This window comes from Salvia hispanica, chromosome 3 (genome assembly GCF_029641045.1).
Source record: "Salvia hispanica isolate PSC_SH4W2 chromosome 3, Shi_PSC_v1, whole genome shotgun sequence".
NCBI lineage: Eukaryota > Viridiplantae > Streptophyta > Magnoliopsida > Lamiales > Lamiaceae > Salvia > Salvia hispanica.
In genome coordinates this window covers 43,940,295-43,957,056 of record NC_142694.1, presented here as the reverse complement: position 1 = coordinate 43,957,056, position 16,762 = coordinate 43,940,295, and the positions used below count along the sequence as shown (strand labels likewise).

Here is a 16,762-nt window from a genome sequence, read left to right as displayed (position 1 = left end):
ACGTCAATCATTTTTTATCTATATACCTCTTTATTAACTTTACATTAAAATTGGTATTATGTACTATCAATTCTACTGTATTTTTTTGTGTAAATGAAATTTATAAATATTTCTTACTACTGCATTATATACTACTACAAAATTCCCCTAAATATTTAAGCGGTAGACAGAAACACGTGTAGGTGATTTTTAGATTATACGGTGCTTCATTAGTACCAGAAAATAGTTTTTGTAATCACTGCTGACAGCATGCCCATAAAAATCAAAGAATATAACAAGAGTCTGATTTGACGATGCTTAAACATATAATTAATCTAAATATGTCAATAAGTTATAATTAACCAACGTATTTGGAAAAATAAAATTTATACCATAGGGAAATAATTTTAAAATTATACCATAGAGAAATTAAAATTATAATTAAAATTAATACTAAATTTTAAAGCAGATAAACACTAATGTTCCATCCCAAAACAATCCCAAAACAATCATGTGAACCGTTTTAGACTTTTAACAATAGAGTTTCTAATCTCTATATTACTCCTAATTTTGAATTTATAGAGACATCTAATAATAGGCAGATACTAAATTACTATGCCACATAACATAGATTAAAATAAATATCATACTAAGGACTTTATTTGCATAAAATAAATAAGTAACTATTGTGCATTAAAAGTGAATGATCCAACTGTAATGTAACGGTCCGAACAGAGGATGTATATCCATGTAGAAGAGGACTTATGTGTGTTCTCTACACCAGAATCTATACATATATAAAAGACGAGCTTTGGGCATAATTTTAAATATTTATTTGTTTTGGGTCTCATTTCAATTAATCTAAATTTAATGCATTCAGAAATTTAAAATCACATACGGCAGTTTAATATGCACTACTATAAATGTAATCCACAATGTAAAAAAGTTAATCTCAATCATGCGTTTAGGAATTTGTATTAATATTATGTAGTAGTAATGCCCAATTCAATCAGATATAAATTGCATATTAATTATTATTTATTAATTATTAAATCAATGTGACTGCCGTTGCGCAATTGAAATTAATATTAGTAAATGCTAATAATTCCCAATTATTGCAACGCTTTGCTTCATATGTATATTTAAATATCGAGTCATCATTTTCAACCTCCATTTTTATGGTCATTTTCTTCCAAGTTTTCTATTTTGTTCTTTTCTTATTTGTTTATTTTGTTCTTTTCTTATTTGTTTATGCTTTCTAATTATGTTTATTCGTGTTTAGGTCTACTTTTTGAGCTTGTGGATTCTGCTTCGAATACAATTAATATGACACTGGAAGAAAAAAGAGAGTAACAAAAGGAGGAAGTTTTGCTTGGCAACCGTCTTTATATTCTTTGAAGGTGTTATTTTTTCTATTATCTAAATTAAATTTTGTTCAGTTGTCATTTGAATGTGCAAGGCTTAATGCAAATAAGAATGCACTCCATGTAGACGATAATGAAAAATGAGCATTCAACGGCAAGGTCTTGCAAGGTCAGTAGTTGGGATAACAACACGAACAGGATTTGTACAATGTATTCATGGATCCATGATGTCGATATGGTGCTCATATTTTATTGTGTTTCCGTTTGTTATCAACCCTTTATATGTTTGAAAATCTTATATAGCTATCTATTATTGCGAATTCTATCATAATCTTATTTAGGCTATTTGATGTTTCGTTTGAAAATTGCAGAAAATTCAACATGAAGCAGAAGATGGAGGCGCTACAAGTTTGAAGAAAGGAAGCTATCATTTTTTTAAAACCTGATTGACTCTATTAAATAGAAATAGGTCAATTTGATGGTTAACTTAATTCAATTAGTGGGTTTCAATATAAATTGGCTCAATTTATTCAATTCAATTTATATTTGTATAACTGTATTCGGCTGAATTATTTAATGCTAAGAAATTATTGTAGAAGGGTTTAATTAGGTCTTACAGTTTGAGGTTTCCATAATTTTCTGTATAGATTTAGGTTTTGAGTTTTAGCATATGGAACCCAATTATAATATTTTGGAAAAAATAGGACTCTAGGTGTAATAAAAGGTAATATTATTTTTAAATATTACTATATATTAAAATTACATAAAATACATAAATATATAGAATTAAATCATTTACTGAATATCTTATTCAGTGTATTTCTATGTGACGTATACTAAAAACAAAGTACATATGGATATTTTATTCACGCATACGAAATATATCAAAATAATGTTGGAGCAATAATATAGAAAAATCAAAAAAATACGTTAATGCAAAATGAATATAGAATGACCTATTTATATAGGTGACTAATGAGAAATCAATTATATAATAAAAAATAGAATTATAAATATATAACATAAGAAAGAGAATAAAATCTCAAATTTTTATTATACAAATGGATTAGGACATTGCCTAACCTGTGATTAGAATTATCAATCTGATAAACTTTGTGCACTGACAAATATGTTACATTATTAACTATAGTGATAAATGGATTAAACTATAATTTATATTTCAATTCTACTGACAAATTGAATATGACTTTATGAAATTTAAATTCTTAATTTTCTGTAATTAATATAAAATATTTAGTTTAATTTAATTTTAGGTTTAATACTCATACACAATATTTGTGTCTTATATTACTGATGAATTTCTTGAATTTATTACTATTTTTTTGTAGTATAGGATTAAATTATTATTACACACATTTATTTGTATTAATTTCATGCAGGTATTGCTTAATTTTTTAAAATTTAGACAAATATATAAATTAATGGTCCGTGCATAGCACGGATATTACATTAGTATTTATAAAATATCACTTTTATTAAAATAATAATGAATACCATTACCCGCATGCAAAAAGAGAGCTACTGTCAGTTTTTATACCTTAAACAATGATAAACCAAATATCTGGTCTCCCCAATTCCTATACATGAGGAAAAAAAAAAGATTATAGATATTGATTATCGTGGGGTGCCACGTGGGCAAGGGGCAGAAAATTTTGAGCCACAAGCTTTGTAGGCGGGGGACTCTTAAAATTGTAGAATTGGATTGAGATAATGGAGAAATCTCCATTGGAAGAAGAAAAAGAAACTGAAAATATGAAAAACTGTCGGTAGAGAGAGATATGAGAAAAGGGGAAAATTCATTTATGGACTACATTTTACTGAAGTGTTAAAATGCAAAATACAAATAAATGCCTTATATATAGGCACAAATACAACTAATAAAATTCTAATCTAAAGCCTAATTACATTTTATTTTATAGTTTCAACAGCCTCCCTCGAGATGGAAGCAAAATGCTACCATCTTGACAAAAACATCAAACTACAAACATCTAAAATTTATTCTAACTCTCCCTTGAGATCATCATGAGCTGCTGGAGAGAAACCATTTCAGGCCTTGAGTTTCTTTCTTCATACCTTCTTAAAGATTGTTGATGGAGCACAACTTCAATGAATATCATAGCCCAAGCTATCTATACCCAAGCAACGTTGTTTGTGGCAACTGAAATAAATGGATTGAGAGTCTGTAATCCAACTGATCCAATCTCACAGACCTGCTGTTCAGTGATGTTTTATATACTTTGGACCACAATCAAACACCATAAAATTTAACAACAGAATCAATCACATCAGACTGGTTTCATTGAGGAAATCACTCCATCTTGAGCATTTGCAAACCAATTGGAGCTGCTGCTGCATATTATAGTAAAACCTTGCTGCCTCAAAACATTCACTAGCATCGAGTACAACCAAAATCACCACACAAACCAAATAACAACCTCCAATTCTCCAATATAGCTCAACAAGAGCTTTACACCAAAAAATCACCAATTGCAACTTTCAATCCCCCACCCAACGCAAGACCATCAACAGCCACGAAAGGTCTTGCAGTTGCAACAACTAGGAACCATCACAACACCAACAACGAACAACAATTCTAATTGGTGATTGATGAGAAACAAAACACCAAATTGGTATAGAAAAAAAAACAGAGGAATCATCCGACGATTTCATCGGTGAGAATAGAGCAAATTCAGAGATAGATTCAACCGAACAATCGGTGAACAACAAAACAAACATCCGACATACAATCGGAAAACCAGAGATAAATCTGAAAACATATTCAGATTCAACAACAAATTTGAGAAATCACATCTCAAATACTGAAACGAGAGAAACAAACTTGGATCATACAAATCCAAAAAAAACAACGAACCGATTCAAACAACGAACCGATTCAAACATCAGAATTGAAAAATCAGAGAGATTTGAAGAGAGAAAAATCAGAACCTGAAAAAGGATCAACCGCAAATGCAGCGGGCAAATTCTACAGCAAACCTCACCAAACAGCAACTGCAGTGAGCCGAGCACATACTCTCCGGCGACAAAGCAGAATACCAAAAAACACCAACCCTAGATCTATTGATATCAAACGGAAAATCAACAAAAGGATAGAGAAGTTAGAGGTAATCAGAGGCGCGCAGCGGATTTTGCACTCTGATACCATGTTAAAATTGTAGAATTGGATTGAGATAATGGAGAAATCTCCATTGGAGGAAGAAAAAGAAACTGAAAATATGAAGAACCGTCGGTAGAGAGAGATATGAGAAAAGGGAAAAATTCATTTATGGACTACATTTTACTGAAGTGTTAAAATGAAAAATACAAATAAATGCCTTATATATAGGCACAAATACAACTAATAAAATTCTAATCTAAAGCCTAATTACATTTTATTTTATAGTTTCAACAGCCTCCCTCAAGATGGAAGCAAAATGCTACCATCTTGACAAAAACATCAAACTACAAACATCTAAAATTTATTCTAACTCTCCCTTGAGATCATCATGAGCTGCTGGAGAGAAACCATTTCAGGCCTTGAGTTTCTTTCTTCATACCTTCTTAAAGATTGTTGATGGAGCACAACTTCAATGAATATCATAGCCCAAGCTATCTATACCCAAGCAACGTTGTTTGTGGCAACTGAAATAAATGGATTGAGAGTCTGTAATCCAACTGATCCAATCTCACAAACCTGCTGTTCAGTGATGTTTTATATACTTTGGACCACAATCAAACACTATAAAATTTAACAACAGAATCAATCACATCAGACTGGTTTCATTGAGGAAATCACTCCATCTTGAGCATTTGCAAACCAATTGGAGCTGCTGCTGCATATTATGGTAAAACCTTACTGCCTCAAAACATTCACTAGCATCGAGTACAGGAAAAATCACCACACAAACCAAATAACAACCTCCAATTCTCCAATATAGCTCAACAAGAGCTTTACACCAAAAAATCACCAATTGCAACTTTCAATCCCCCACCCAACGCAAGACCATCAACAGCCACGAAAGGTCTTGCAGTTGCAACAACTAGGAACCATCACAACACCAACAACGAACAACAATTCTAATTGGTGATTGATGAGAAACAAAACACCAAATTGGTATAGAAAAAAAAACAGAGGAATCATCCGACGATTTCATCGGTGAGAATAGAGCAAATTCAGAGATAGATTCAACCGAACAATCGGTGAACAACAAAACAAACATCCGACATACAATCGGAAAACCAGAGATAAATCTGAAAACATATTCAGATTCAACAACAAATTTGAGAAATCACATCTCAAATACTGAAACGAGAGAAACAAACTTGGATCATACAAATCCAAAAAAAACAACGAACCGATTCAAACAACGAACCGATTCAAACATCAGAATTGAAAAATCAGAGAGATTTGAAGAGAGAAAAATCAGAACCTGAAAAAGGATCAACCGCAAATGCAGCGGGCAAATTCTACAGCAAACCTCACCAAACAGCAACTGCAGTGAGCCGAGCACATACTCTCCGGCGACAAAGCAGAATACCAAAAAACACTAACCCTAGATCTATTGATATCAAACGGAAAATCAACAAAAGGATAGAGAAGTTAGAGGTAATCAGAGGCGCGCAGCGGATTTTGCGCTCTGATACCATGTTAAAATTGTAGAATTGGATTGAGATAATGGAGAAATCTCCATTGGAGGAAGAAAAAGAAACTGAAAATATGAAAAACCGTTTGTAGAGAGAAATATGAGAAAAGGGGAAAATTCATTTATGGACTACATTTTACTGAAGTGTTAAAATGCAAAATACAAATAAATGCCTTATATATAGGCACAAATACAACTAATAAAATTCTAATCTAAAGCCTAATTACATTTTATTTTATAGTTTCAACAGGGACCACTGAGAAATACACGAGCTAGATTCGGAGTTACTCCGCAAAATGAGGTGAACATGGTCATGGTCGAATATTTGGATTAAAATCAGATAAATTTTTTATTTACTTCACACATGCATATATGCCATTTCTCAATTGGAAAAGAAATTACGAGGAATTCAAGCAGAAACAAAACAAATCTAGTTTGGTTTTTAGACAAACAATAGGTGGGCGTACAACTAGTCTAAAATCGAAAAGCAATTAAAATAAAATAAAAATTGCACGAATTGATTTATTTTATCCAAGATTATTCAGTTGATCAACACAAATCACCGCCTCTCCGCGTCGCCGGGTTACACCGGCTCCGCCTTCTCCCTCGAGTTCGCACCGCGTCTCCTTTCCTCCGGCGAAACCGCGCCCCGCCTGGCTCGCCGGGATTTCGGAGTCCCGCCAGCGCCCGCCCTCGCGCCGTTCGCCACTTCGTTACGCGAGCGGCTCCCTTCTTCACCGCCGTTCTCCGTCATTTGCCGCTGCCGCCGCCTTGCAGCGCAGCTTTCCGACGAGAGGGGGCGTGGGGAGGCGTCGCCTTCTCCTCCCTCTCTCAGCCGCGGCTTGCAGCTGCTCCGCAGAGGTCCTCGGACCCTGTCGACGCTCTTCCGTCGCCCGGCAGCCTTGCCTCTGCTGCCGCCGTGATCCGCAGCTTCTCCGCGGAAGTTCTTCGGCTCCGTCGACACTCGCCGTCGCCCGGCAGCCCCTCCGCCTAAGCCAAGTCTTCTCCTCTTGACCCCTTTTACTTGTTCTATTAAGTAATTAACTTCCCTGAGGCAGTAGCTATGTTGAGGAATTGGGAGTGTGATTGAGTTTGGAGAAGGTTCCCTTTTTAAAAGAAATCCTAAATCTCGACACTTCACCGAAAAGTGTCCTTACTTTTGTGATCTTGCTATGGCTTAGTTCTGCTCCAAGTTATGTGTTGTTTCTATTCTAAGCTTTTGAGCTTTAAGCATGATATTCTATACTTGCTACGGCCGTGAATATTCTATTGAGCTTCTAAGAATCTAAGTTCTCATGACTTGCTCAAGCTATTGTGCAACACTATTGATCTAAATTCTTGGCTAAGTGTTGGTAACTCTACATGATGCAAGAGGGTGTTGAGGAAATTACCTCACTTGGTGAATCCTTGAATCTTGGCTGCCACTTCCTTCTCTCTGCCACCGCCTCTCCTTCGATACTTCTTACAAAATTCAAACTTTGGGGTGCTTGAGAGGTATGGGAGAGAAGTGGCGTTGGGTGGTTTATATAGCCACTTTGCTTGGATGTTTGTGATTGGAATCTTGGAGGCAAAGGCTCCTATTTTGGGGTTGCTAGCTCTTTCTCTTTCGAGCTTGATGATTGTGAGATTCTTGCCAAATTGATGAAATTTTTGGATGACATCCTTGGCTGTATTTTCAGCCTTGTTCTTGGTGTAAGGAGGGGTCTTGTTTACTCCATTTTAGGCCTAGATGATGACTTCATCCCTTGTCTACTATTGTCTCTATTGCTCTATGTGGAGAATTGGGGATGTCTCGGTTCTTGGGCATATTTTTCGATTCCATGGCAGCAATGTGATGTCTTGATCATCACTTATACCTTATTGGTGAAAGCCAAAATCCTTGCTCTTTTATTGGAATTTTTCTAACCTCTTTGGTGGCTATTTCTTTGTAGGTTTCTTTGGTGTAGCTTGGCTATCAAGGTGGTGTAGAAGTCGAGAGAGAGGAAGAGATGATCTTCCTCAAGATCCTCATGATCCTCATGATCCTCTTCTTGGAAGGATCCAAATGTTGGTTTGGGAGCCATAGTCATACTTTCCATTTTCATGTAATTAGAGTCTCTAGAGGAGAGTTGTAATATAAGAGTGTATTGTCACTTTCACTTATGTAAGCACTATGTGAATAAATGTATCTCCAACATTCTTGTACAACTTTTTCTTCAATTATTTATCTAATAAAAGCATAGCTTTACTTTTATCCTTGAACACAAAATTTCCTTGCACTTTATACCTACGACGAAACATACTTAAATTACTCCAAAGTCGAATACAACGAGGAAAGTACGATTACACATCTTCTAAAAGAAATTAATTAAGCTAATAAATCCGATTTATCTCGAAAGAAAGGATCGAAATTTCCGGGGCGTCACAGAGAAATACGATTTCATTAAATAAGATATGATGTGGAGTTTATTTTAATAATAATTGATGAAGTGGAATATATAAGATACGATGTAGAGTTTATTTTAATAATAATTGGTGAGGTGGAATGTATTTAACAGTTAAGTTAACGGAATGAATATAATCCGTTAAAAATGATCTATTAATATAAAATCTGGAAGTATAGGGACTTGGTGAAACGGAAAAATTGTATAAGGACCTATTGAAATAAACAATCAAAGTACAAGGACCTTTGGATGTGTTTTGCCTTTTACTAATAAAATATGTATGCATTTTTATAGTTGTTGTGCTTTTTATTTTTTTTCATGATTACTATGTTTCATATCTATTCCATTCGTTCCTTTATAGTTGAGTCATTTCCATATATAATAGTAATTTTTTTTATCTTCCTTACTTTATTCTCACTACTTTATTCACTTTCTACTTTATTCTTTTCACTTTTTTTTCTCTCTTACTTTTTTATCTATTTATTTATAACACTTCACATCCATTTCTTAAACTTCGTACTAAAAGTTTTGCCTCAATTATAAGGTAACATAGAGAGAGTATATATTAGTATAAAATTTATACTCGTAGAGCCCCTACTGAATTTTCTGCGTCCGCCAATGTGTTTATCCACGTTAACAATATCAATAAGATCATATCACGATATCTGCAATCATAGTATATTAACAAAACATACAGTACATATAATATGAAAATATGTCAAGATGTCACGAAAATTTCTCATCTCGTACACCACCACATTGCAAATTCTTCTCCATGACATATATTGATAAAACCTAATCACTCATCACCAATATCAAATTGAGACAATGACAATCGTCGCTCGGTTTGAACACCACTACCACTCTCAAAAATCTGCCTCAACGACGACTCAATCGACTCTGGCGGCCGGCGATCCTCGACCACGGCAGCTAAAGCCGGCATATTTGCGTCTGTTAGTATGCCTTAAATTTGTGTAGGATTAGGTTTCCTATTTGGGATATGATTATGTTTCCTAGGCCCAGTCTGTCTCATGTGTGCCTATATATATGAGAGTAGAGCACATAATTCTGTGATCTGACAGATCCAATCTATATCTGAAAATCGCAGTCATAATACAATTTGTTCTCCATTCTTGCCCGTGGACGTAGCCAACACAACGTTGGTGAACCACGTAAATTCTGTGTCTATTTACGTTCTTTTGTTTCTCGATTCACAATTGCCCTATTTGTCATAACAAACTGGTGTCTAGAGCCTTGGTTTTCGACTAGGGTTTCGAATTCCGCTGCGAGGGTTTTTTCTGGTAAATCGAGATGTCTGCTCTGAATTTGAAGGTTGAAAAATTCACCGGGAGAAATAGTTTTGGTTTATGGCAGATCAAGATGCGATCTCTGCTGAAGCAGCAGGGTTTGTGGGAGCTGCTCAAAACAAAGAAGGTTACGGAGGATGATAAGGAGTGGACAACTGTAGACGAAAAGGCCCACTCGAACATCATATTGAGCCTGTCTGACGATGTTAACATCTAAGTTGCGGATCAGGAGACGACTGCTGCTCTTTGGGCGAAGTTGGAGAGTCTATACATGACGAAGTCTCTAACCAATAAGTTGCTCTTGAAGCAACGTTTGTTTCGGTTACGCATGCAGGAAGGTACGCCCCTTCGGGATCATCTGGAAAAGTTGAATAAAATTTTGCTAGATTTGTGTAATGTTGAAGTTAAAGTAGAAGACGAGGATGCTACTTTAATTTTGCTTGTGTCTCTGCCTGAATCTTACAAAAATTTTGTTGAGTCTTTTATTACTGGGAAGAAAACTCTTTCGTTGGAGGATGTTCGATCTGCTCTCCACATCAGAGAGGATCGTCAACAGGCAACGAGTTCAGCCACAGAAGATCTTCCATCGGGATTATCTGTTACGGGTAAAGGACACAAGAAATTCGGACAGAAGCAGAAGAACTCAAAAGGTTCAAAAGATCCTAAAGGCCCTAAGCCAGATGACATTTGCAGATATTGTAAAGAACCAGGGCATTGGATGGCTGATTTTCCAAAGATAAAGAAGAAATTGGGCAAGAAGGAAGATGTTAATGGTTCTGCGACTGTGGCAGAAGCTGATGAAACAAATTCGGAAGAAGAATTGGCCTTGGTTGCGGATGAACAACCATACTGTAATGATGTGTGGATTTTGGATTCTGGAGCGTCATATCATCTTTGTCCTCACATGGAGTATTTCAACACTTATGAGCAGATAGATGGAGGCAATGTTACCATGGCCAACAGTGTTGTCTGCAAGGTGGTTGACATCGGCTCAATCAGGATTAGGACTCATGATGGGGTCTTCTGCAACTTGAACGATGTTAGGCATGTTCCATGTGATAGTAAGGGGTTCAGTTTCAAAGGTGAAGGTGGAGTAATGCGTATTTTGAAAGGTTCGAAGGTGGTTCTGACAGCTTTGAAACGGGGTACCTTGTATGTTCTGAGAGGTTCCATTGTGGCAAATTCTGCTGATATTTTTTTGTATCATCCGAGGTTGCAACCAAGGATATGACCAAGCTGTGGCATATGAGGCCCGGTCATATGGGAGAACGTGGCATGAGAATCATGTCGAATCGTGATTTTCTTTCGGGTCATAAGGTGCAGAAACTTGATTTCTGCGAACACTGTGTGTTGGGGAAGCTTCATCGCAGCAAGTTTCCAAAGAAGGGTGTTCATCAAACGAAGGGGACACTTGACTACATTCATATGGATTGTTGGGGTCCCTCACGTGTTGCGTCTATTGGAGGACACAAGTATTTTGTGTCGATGATTGATGACTACTCGAGAATGACTTGGGTGTTTATGATGAAACATAAAGGTGAGACATTCAAGAAGTTCAAAGAGTAGAAGACTCTAATTTAAAACCAGACTAGGAAGAAGATCAAGCGATTGAGAACAAATAACGGTTTGGAATTTTGTTCGTCTGAGTTTGATGAGTTCTGTAGGAGTGAAGGGATCGTTCGCCATCACACCAATAGACATACACCACAGCAGAATGGTGTGGCAGAACGCATGAATCAGACGTTGTTGGAGAGAGCTAGATGTATGCTCTTTCAAGCTGGTTTGACTAGGAAGTTTTGGGCAGAGGCAGTAAACACGGCTTGTTATCTGATCAACCGTGGACCTCACACTGGCATTGACTGCAAGACACCGTACGAGGTATGGTCTGATTCACTTGCAGATTACTCTATGTTGAGAGGTTTTGGAAGTACTATTTACTATCATGTGAGTGAAGGTAAATTGGAGCCAAGAGCTAAGAAAGGAGTATTTGTTTGTTATGGAGATGGAGTTAAGGGGTACAGAATTTGGTTATCTTCAGAGGGTAGAATTATTCTCAGTCGGAATGTGGTGTTTGATGAAAATTCTATGCTTAACTCTACTGTGAAGTCTATTGCTACAGAGGATTTGGATGGTGTTGATGAACAGGTGAAGCTGCAAGTCACTCACAATGTGAGTGAATCACAACTCCAAGGTGGAGAATATCAACATACTACTGCTGAAGCCGCTGATACTTCTAGTTCGAATGTTCATCCACAAGCTCGTCAGAGAAGCATCGCTATTGACAGAGCCGGGAGGACAGATGTGAAGCCTCCGTTGAGGTATAGTTTTGAGGATATGATGGCATATGCATTGCGGGTTGCCAATGAGGTCGAAGATGAGCCTTCGGCAGATGAACCACCTACCTACAAGAAAGCTGTTTCGGGCACTGAGCGTGCCAAGTGGCTCGCTGCAATGGAAGAAGAGATAGAATCACTTTTGAAGAACCTGACTTGGGAATTGGTTCCACGGCCTAAGGGGAGAAAGATTGTCACTTGCAAATGGATTTTCAAGAAGAAGGAAGACACTACACCAGATGAGGGCGTTAGATACAAGGCTCGTCTAGTTGCAAGAGGGTTCACGCAGAAGTAGGGGTTGACTATAATGAGATTTTCTCACCAGTGGTCAGACACACTTCCATCAGAGTGTTACTTGCGATAGTTGCACATTATGATTTAGAGCTTAAGCAACTAGATGAGAAGACGGCTTTTCTACACGGATTGCTTGAGCAGGATATCTACATGACTTAGCCAGAGGGATTTATGGTTCCGGGCAAAGAGGATTATGTGTGCAAGTTGAAGAAGTCCTTGTATGGACCAAAGCAGTCTCCGAGACAGTGGTATAAGAGTGATAAGGCTAATTTCATGCATCGGTTATGTGGTGAAAAGCACTATATTTTACTGGGTCTAACACAGTTTTTAAGCCAGGTGTGTGACGAAATCGCTAGATCCAGGAAGAGCTGGAGGAAACGGACTAGCGAAGGAAATGAATGAAAAGTGAGCAGAACTGAAGGAAAAGGAGGCTAGAAGAAGGGAGTCAATAGCTGAGGGCAACAAAGACTATCTATACCTCGCTGGGCCCCACTTCAACGCCTATAAATAAAGGAGCATGCACTACACAAAAAAACACGAATTTCGCTCTTAGCTCACACACAACACACAAACTTGGGAAATGGAAGTTCTGGGGTAGTTTAGGGTTTTAAGGGTCTCATATTCCGAAAACGTCAGTCGTAACACCGTCCACGTGAAGGGCGAAGAAACAATCTACTTTCATTCTGTTTTGCACTTTATTTCGTTTGAACTTCGCGTTTGGAAGTCAATTTGGTTATTGTTGTTACAGATTATCTATGCATTCCTTTAGGTTCTGTTATATTGGTGTTATCTCGTGTTGATCTACGTTGATTCTGTTTGTTTGAAGTTTTATTTCGGCAGTTGTATGTTAATCTCTGTTTTTTTTTTGTCAATTTGGTGCTTAATCTGGGGAATTTGGCTGAAGATCTGTGTTGTTGTTGTTGATCGGAGGTTGTTTGTTGAATCTGAAGCTATGGATTTACGTTTGGCCGGAGTTGTGTCGGATGCTTGGATCCGGAGTGGATTTAGCATCCGAGGTTGGATCTGAACAGGGGAAATTGAGTTGTGCATGGATTTTGAGTTTTCTGTTTACCTTCTGTTTTACTTCGTCTAGTAGCCGTAGATCTGTTAGTTCCTAATTGTTCTTCGTTAAATTGCTTAAATCCAGTCTGCTTTGTTTTTCCGATTACGCTTCATACCTGTTCTACTGAGTTTTGATGCAATTTGATTTGAAGAAGATGATGTCGCTGTTAGTTAGTACTTTAGTTAGTTGTTTTTCCAGCTTTTCGTCCGTACTCTGCTTTTTCAGCCATGGTCCCCACCGTCAGTTTATTTCCCAGGTCTAGGTAATTTAGAATAGTTTCTTAGATCTAGTGATTGTCTCGATTTCAGTTTACATGCATGATTTCTGTTCTGCCTAGATCTAGCTGTTAGCGTAGCATATTTCAATTCCAAGTTTAGTCTAATGTCCTCAACCCAAAAAAAAATGCGTGGCAGCAGCCAAACCAAAAATAATTTCCAAATCCTTGAGCATATTTAAATTACGCATCCGTCTCTGTGGGATCGATCCCTACTCCCCTGTGCTAAATTTTAGTATAAGTGGTTGAGGGTTTTTGAGGAAGTATTCTGTGTGTCCCAACGACCACTGAGCTCCTAGACCTTGTGGTCTAGTGGATTTGCTGGATCTAGGAAACTTGTTATTCTTTTCTATGCACACAGTCTAAACACGATCTTCCAGTGTTCTGTGACAGTCAGAGCGCTATTTGTTTAGCCAAGGATCAAGTCCATCATTAGAGAACTAAGCATATTGATGTGAGGTATCATTTTCTAAGAGATGAGAAGAGAATTGAGGTGAACAAAGTAGGTACTGCTGATAATCATGCTGATATGTTCACCAAGTCAGTCTCGCAAAGCAAGTTCCAACATTGTTTCGACTTGCTTAATGTCATGAGCTGTTAGTTGCCCGTGGAGGGCAAATCTGAGGCAAGAATGGAGAAGTTTGTTCGTCTGGTATTATGATGATGCATTTGGAAGACGGGCGAATTCAAGTCAAGGTGGAGATTTGTTAGTATGCCTTGGATTTGTATAGGATTAGGTTTCCTATTTGGGATAGGATTATGTTTCCTAGGCCCAGTCTGTCTCATGTGTGCCTTTATATATGAGAGTAGAGCACATAATTCTGTGATCTGACAGATCCAATCCATATCTGAAAACCGCAGTTATAATACAATTTGTTCTCCATTCTTGCCCGTGGACGTAGCCAACAAAACGTTGGCGAACCACGTAAATTATGTGTCTATTTACGTTCTTTTGTTTCTCGATTCACAATTGCCCTATTTGTCATAACAGCGTCATAAAACTACGTATACACGGGCAAAACAAGCCTCAAAGTAGCTTCCTTAATTTGATGATTTACTGTCTGTTTTGTTATTCTTTCCAAGTTTTGATGGTTGTTTTAGTTTCTTCTTTGCAATAGCTTTGTTGTTTGTTGTTGCTTTGGCATGATAATTCACTTTTGGGATTATCTTGATGTAAAACCTTTCGATTTTGATGATATATAGGGGATGAGGGTCCTACTTAACCCTCCACCGTGAAGGTGTTTGATAAAAAAGAAAAAAACATTACGTTATTCGCCTTTATTCATTATTTTCATTTAGTTCTCTTATTACACTACCTTCACTTATAAAGAATTAAAGGACGCAAATGCGCCTATGCCGGCTGCTCTATACATCCAGTAAATCAATGCATTTTTTGAATGCGAGAATTAAGAAAATAATGTCTCAAAAAGAAAAACTCCTAATTACTTATTGAGAGTAATATTTTATCATTATCATTGTTTTAGTATTATGTTTATATATTGCCAAAATAGTTCACTTGATGTCTGATGGGCCTAGATAGGGTAATGGGAATGGGCTGGCCCGTAAGATTAATTATAAGAAGCACCCTTTCTCTCTTCATGTTGAATCTCTCTCCAGATAATAGTTTTTGAAGGTCGTTTTCATGAAATGTTGGAGAAATGATAAGTTGTGATAGGTCTCGTTTGTTTTGCCTTGACGACTATATTGTTATATCACCACCCAATAAACTGAGTTCTTCCATTTCAATATTTCCAATTCCCGTAGGAATTTTTTATGTAACACAGTCTATACTAAATTTAACTAGAGATATTGTGAAAAAAAAATGCTTAACGTACCTCAAAATTCTTAGGCACAAAAGTGCCGATTCTTTCTATGTAGTAACGTATGAGACAAAAAGTTGCTCTTCAATCACATACTAGATGCTTAAGGGTTATCTTAATTCACATTCCCCCGTCATTAAAAAAAGTCTCATTTCTCTTTCCCTATCCTACTTTATCTATTTCTACTCTCATCTATTTTAATTTATCAATTTCTCATTACAATTCGTGTCTTCTACAAATGAAATTATTTTTTGGACGGAGATTGAGTATAATATTGATGAACATGTAATTCCAAGGGGATAAGAGTAGTAATTCAAAAGTTATAAAGTTCCAGATAGGTGAACAAAAGTAGACTAAAAGTTGTGTAAGGGATTCACGGATTTTATTTTAACATATGTATATATGGATAATAATAGTGAAAAAAATGCTTAACTACCTCAATATTCTTATGCACAAAAGTGCAGATTCTTTCTACATAGGAGACAAAAGGTTACCCTTAAATTAGATACTAGATGAGTGAAGAAAAATCCAGAAAAAGAGAAAACTACCATTCGTCGTTCTCATATTTAATAGGAATTGTTACTAGTCATGTACAATTATAATTATCGGTAAGATAGACAATCCAACTCCAAACTCGGAAATTCAATCAATTAATATTCTAAATTATAATCAAGCATATGGAGTATTATATCATATGATATCTATTTGCAGCTTAATTCTTTTTAGGTAGTCGTATAATGTGCTCAATGTCATCTGGCAGATTATCGAAAGATTTTATCACATAAATATCCAAAGTTAAATTAACATATACTACTCCAGAATAAAGCAACAAATCAATGATAAATAGGATATTACTATTAGATAGATTAAAATAAATGAATTAGTTAAAGTATAGAATCGCCATGTGTAGATTAATTTAATTTGGCATAAATAGGATATTATCATATTACTATTAGGTTTTGTTTATTGTGTATATATTGTGGCATTGAGTCAGTGTGCAAAAAGTAATTTGTGAATAAACTCATAGATTGTCATTTATTTTACTTCAACTAAAGTTTATCGGTTTTTCATAAGAACACAAATTAATTTACACACTATCCTACCCTCTCACACACAATCTATACAGAATAATTCAAGATCCGTAAGGTTAGATTAACTCAAAAAAGTATTGCTAAGAAAACAACTAAACAAGTTTCCTTTTGAATAAAAGTAGTACTAGTTGTTTGTGAGAGGAAAGTGGAAAC

General features: G+C 36.3%; 1 long non-coding RNA gene across 1 annotated transcript; it reads left to right on the top strand.

Annotated features, from left to right (window-relative positions):
- Window positions 1-6,564: 6,564 nt before the first annotated feature.
- Window positions 6,565-8,237, top strand: LOC125212629 (uncharacterized). The gene is made up of 2 exons (XR_016136813.1): window positions 6,565-7,003; window positions 7,936-8,237. It is a non-coding gene; the product is annotated as an uncharacterized LOC125212629 (long non-coding RNA).
- The last annotated feature ends 8,525 nt before the right edge of the window (window positions 8,238-16,762 follow it).